This window comes from Oncorhynchus mykiss, chromosome 28 (genome assembly GCF_057628025.1).
Source record: "Oncorhynchus mykiss isolate SJ-2025 chromosome 28, ASM5762802v1, whole genome shotgun sequence".
In the NCBI taxonomy this organism is placed as follows: Eukaryota; Metazoa; Chordata; class Actinopteri; order Salmoniformes; family Salmonidae; genus Oncorhynchus; species Oncorhynchus mykiss.
Window position 1 is genome coordinate 44,266,742 of NC_143049.1, and position 6,431 is coordinate 44,273,172.

Sequence of the window (6,431 nt, forward strand, 5' to 3'; positions counted from 1 at the left end):
TCCCGCTCTTTCACTCAAAACCCTTTCTTTGTGTAACCAACTGTCATATCTGTTCCGTCCACTAGGGACATTTTCCTTTATGACATAATTTGTAATCAATGTATGATCCATTCGGTGTTTATGTAATTCTGTGTGATTATTTAGGTATTTAGTAAATAAATATTTAAACCAAATTTTGTATTGCTGATTCAACTTGTTAGCCAGGGTTTGTGAAGACCAATAATTTACAACTTTCAGATGAGACTGAATAAGGTGACAATTAAATATTGACTGCTATTGATGTAAAAGTTTACTAGGTCTTTAAGAGTTTATTTGGAAGATAACAGCTCTATAAACATTATTTCGTGGTGCCCCGACTTTCTAGTTAATTACATTCACCTGAGTAGCGTGACCTGGAAATATTACAGAGAAATAATTGTATAGAATAGCGTGTCATATCACATAATCCGGCATAGCCAAAGACACGACACCTTCTATACACACCATCCTATTATAACTACTGTCTACAGACACCATCCTACATAACTACTGTCTATACACACCATCCTATATAACTACTGTCTATACACACCATCCTATATAACTACTGTCTATACACACCATCCTATATAACTACTGTCTACAGACACCATCCTATATAACTACTGTCTATACACACCATCCTATTATAACTACTGTCTACAGACACCATCCTACATAACTACTGTCTATACACACCATCCTATATAACTACTGTCTATACACACCATCCTATTATAACTACTGTCTATACACACCATCCTATTATAACTACTGTCTATACTGTCTATACACACCATCCTATATAACTACTGTCTATACACACCATCCTATTATAACTACTGTCTATACACACCACCCTATTATAACTACTGTCTATACTGTCTATACACACCATCCTATATAACTACTGTCTATACACACCATCCTATTATAACTACTGTCTATACTGTCTATACACACCATCCTATATAAATACTGTCTATAGACACCATCCTATATAACTACTGTCTATAAAAACCATCCTATTATAACTACTGTCTATACTGTCTATAGACACACCATCTTATATAACTACTGTCTATAGACACCATCCTATATAACTACTGTCTATACACACCATCCTATATAACTACTGTCTATACACACCATCCTATATAACTACTGTCTATACACACCATCCTATTATAACTACTGTCTATACTGTCTATACACACCATCCTATATAACTACTGTCTATACACACCATCCTATATAACTACTGTCTATACTGTCTATACACACCATCCTATATAACTACTGTCTATACACAACATCCTATTATAACTACTGTCTATACTGTCTATACACACCATCCTATATAACTACTGTCAATACACACCATCCTAATATAACTACTGTCTATACACACCATCCTATAAAACTACTGTCTATATACACCATCCTATATAACTACTGTCTATACACACCATCCTCTATAACTACTGTCTATACACACCATCCTCTATAACTACTGTCTATACACACCATCCTATATAACTACTGTCTATATACACCATCCTATATAACTACTGTCTATACACACCATCCTATATAACTACTGTCTATACTGTCTATAGACACCATCCTATATAACTACTGTCTATACACACCATCCTATATAACTACTGTCTATACACACCATCCTATATAACTACTGTCTATACTGTCTATACACACCATCCTATATAACTACTGTCTATACACACCATCCTATATAACTACTGTCTATACACACCATCCTATATAACTACTGTCTATAGACACCATCCTATATAACTACTGTCTATAGACACCATCCTATATAACTACTGTCTATACACACCATCCTATATAACTACTGTCTATACACACCATCCTATTATAACTACTGTCTATAGACACCATCCTATATAACTACTGTCTATACACAGCATCCTATATAACTACTGTCTATACAAACCATCCTATATAACTACTGTCTATACACACCATCCTATTATAACTACTGTCTACAGACACCATCCTATTATAACTACTGTCTATACACACCATCCTATATAACTACAGTCTATACTGTCTATACACACCATCCCATATACCTACTGTCTATAGACACCATCCTATTATAACTACTGTCTATACACACCATCCTATATAACTACTGTCTATAGACACCATCCTATTATAACTACTGTCTATACACACCATCCTATATAACTACTGTCTATACACACCATCCTATATAACTACTGTCTATACACACCATCCTATATAACTACTGTCTATACACACCATCCTATATAACTACTGTCTATACACACCATCCTATATAACTACTGTCTATACACACCATCCTATATAACTACTGTCTATACTGTCTATACACACCATCCTATATAACTACTGTCTATACACACCATCCTATTATAACTACTGTCTATAGACACCATCCTATTATAACTACTGTCTATACACACCATCCTATATAACTACTGTCTATACACACCATCCTATTAACTACTGTCTATACTGTCTATACACACCATCCCACATAACTACTGTCTATACACACCATCCTATTATAACTACTGTCTACAGACACCATTCTATTATAACTACTGTCTATACTGTCTATACACACCATCCTATATAACTACTGTCTATACACACCATCCTATTATAACTACTGTCTATAGACACCATCCTATTATAACTACTGTCTATACACACCATCCTATATAACTACTGTCTATACTGTCTATACACACCATCCTATATAACTACTGTCTATACACACTATCCTATTACAACTACTGTCTATACACACCATCCTATATATCTACTGTCTATACACACCATCCTATATAACTACTGTCTATACACACCATCCTATATAACTACTGTCTATACTGTCAATACACACCATCCTATATAACTACTGTCTATACTGTCTATACACACCATCCCACATAACTACTGTCTATACACACCATCCTATTATAACTACTGTCTACAGACACCATTCTATTATAACTACTGTCTATACTGTCTATACACACCATCCTATATAACTACTGTCTATACACACCATCCTATTATAACTACTGTCTATAGACACCATCCTATTATAACTACTGTCTATACACACCATCCTATATAACTACTGTCTATACTGTCTATACACACCATCCCATATACCTACTGTCTATAGACACCATCCTATTATAACTACTGTCTATACACACCATCCTATATAACTACTGTCTATAGACGCCATCCTATTATAACTACTGTCTATACACACCATCCTATATAACTACTGTCTATACACACCATCCCACATAACTACTGTCTATACACACCATCCTATTATAACTACTGTCTACAGACACCATTCTATTATAACTACTGTCTATACTGTCTATACACACCATCCTATATAACTACTGTCTATACACACCATCCTATTATAACTACTGTCTATACACACTATCCTATTATAACTACTGTCTATACACACCATCCTATATATCTACTGTCTATACACACCATCCTATATAACTACTGTCTATACACACCATCCTATATATCTACTGTCTATACTGTCAATACACACCATCCTATATAACTACTGTCTATACTGTCTATACACACCATCCTATATAACTACTGTCTATACACACCATCCTATATAACTACTGTCTATACACACCATCCTATATAACTACTGTCTATACTGTCTATACACACCATCCTATATAACTACTGTCTATACACACCATCCTATATAACTACTGTCTATACACATCATCCTATATAACTACTGTCTATACACACCATCCTATATAACTACTGTCTATACACACCATCCTATATAACTTCTGTCTATACACACCATCCTATATAACTACTGTCTATACACACCATCCTAAATAACTTCTGTCTATACTGTCTATTCACACCATCCTATATAACTACTGTCTATTATGGTTCCCCATTAGCTGCTGTCTTCCTGGGGTTTATTATGGATCCCCATTAGCTGCTGTCTTCCTGGGGTTTATTATGGATCCCCATTAGCTGCTGTCTTCCTGGGGTTTATTATGGATCCCCATTAGCTGCTGTCTTCCTGGGGTTTATTATGGATCCCCATTAGCTGCTGTCTTCCTGGGGTTTATTATGGTTCCCCATTAGCTGCTGTCTTCCTGGGGTTTATTATGGATCCCCATTAGCTGCTGTCTTCCTGGGGTTTATTATGGATCCCCATTAGCTGCTGTCTTCCTGGGGTTTATTATGGATCCCCATTAGCTGCTGCCTTCCTGGGGTCCATCAAAATGAAGGCAGTTTATACAATTTGAAAAACATTACAATACATTCACAGATTTCACAACACACTGTGTGCCCTCCACCACTAACACATATCTACATTACTAAATCTATGTGTACGTATAGTGTGTATGTTGTAGTGTGTGAGTGTGTGTATAGTGTGTATGTTATAGTGTGTGTGTGTGTGTGTATAGTGTGTATGTTATCGTGTGTGTGTGTGTATAGTGTGTATGTTATAGTGTGTGTGTGTGTGTGTGTATAGTGTGTATGTTATAGTGTGTGTGTGTGTATAGTGTGTATGTTGTAGTGTGTGTGTGTGTGTAGTGTGTATGTTATCGTGTGTGTGTATAGTGTGTATGTTATAGTGTGTGTGTGTGTATAGTGTGTATGTTATAGTGTGTGTGTGTGTGTGTATAGTGTGTATGTTATAGTGTGTGTGTGTATAGTGTGTATGTTATAGTGTGTGTGTGTGTGTGTGTAGTGTGTATGTTATCGTGTGTGTGTATAGTGTGTATGTTATAGTGTGTGTGTGTGTGTGTGTGTTATAGTGTGTGTGTGTGTGTATAGTGTGTATGTTATAGTGTGTGTGTGTGTGTATAGTGTGTATGTTATAGTGTTGTGTGTGTATAGTGTGTATGTTATAGTGTTGTGTGTGTATAGTGTGTATGTTATAGTGTGTGTGTGTGTGTATAGTGTGTATGTTATCGTGTGTATAGTGTGTATGTTATAGTGTGTGTGTGTGTATAGTGTGTATGTTATAGTGTGTGTGTGTGTATAGTGTGTATGTTATCGTGTGTGTGTGTATATAGTGTGTATGTTATCGTGTGTGTGTGTGTATGTTATCGTGTGTATAGTGTGTATGTTATAGTGTGTGTGTATATAGTGTGTATGTTATCGTGTGTGTGTGTGTGTATAGTGTGTATGTTATCGTGTGTGTGTGTGTGTATAGTGTATATGTTATCGTGTGTGTGTGTGTATAGTGTGTATGTTATAGTGTGTATGTTATCGTGTGTATAGTGTGTGTGTGTGTGTGTGTGTGTGTGTGTGTGTATAGTGTGTATGTTATAGTGTGTGTGTGTGTGTGTGTGTCTATAGTGTGTATGTTATAGTGTGTGTGTGTGTGTATAGTGTGTATGTTATACTGTGTGTGTGTGTCTATAGTGTGTATGTTATAGTGTGTGTGTGTGTGTATATTGTGTATGTTTTAGTGTTTGTGTGTGTGTATAGTGTGTATGTTATCGTGTGTATAGTGTGTATGTTATAGTGTGTATGCTATTGTGTGTATAGTGTGTATGTTATAGTGTGTGTGTGTGTATAGTGTGTATGTTATCGAGTGTGTGTGTGTGTGTATAGTGTGTATGTTATCGTGTGTGTGTGCATGTGTCTGTGTATATGTTTGTGTTGCTTCACAGTCACCGTTGTTCCATAAGGTTTAAAAAAAAATCAAATTTGCATCAGTGGCTTGATGTGGAATAGAGTTCCATGTAGTCATGGCTCTATGTAGTACTGTGCACCTCCCATAGTCTGTTCTGGACTTGGGGACTGTGAAGAGACCTCTGGTGGCATGTCTTGTGGGGTATGTAGGGTGTCCGAGCTGTGTGCCAGTAGTTTAAACAGACAGCTCGATGCATTCAACATGTCAATACCTCTCATAAATACAAGTAGTGATGAAGTCAATCTCTCCTCCACTTTGAGCCAGGAGAGATTGACATGCATATTATTAATATTAGCTCTCTGTACATCCAAGGGCCAGCCGTACTGCCCTGTTCTGAGCCAATTGCAAAAGTCTTTGTGTCTTGTCGAAGGACACCTGGATAGTTCATCAGATTGACTTCATAGCCTTCATTGGAAAGGTTATCAACCTGACTGCATTTGTGGAAAGAACTGCCAAATTGAAGATCATTTGTGGAAGCAGCAACAGAGTTTTTATTAAATTGAAGTTTAAGGTTGGAAGAGATTTGGGGGAGGGTCTATTATAAGTTAGTAGGGCTCTTTTTTATTTTCTCAGAAGTACTGAGTTAGTTAGGAGGATTAAGAAATGTGGAGCTGATGTTGTAACCCGGGATTGA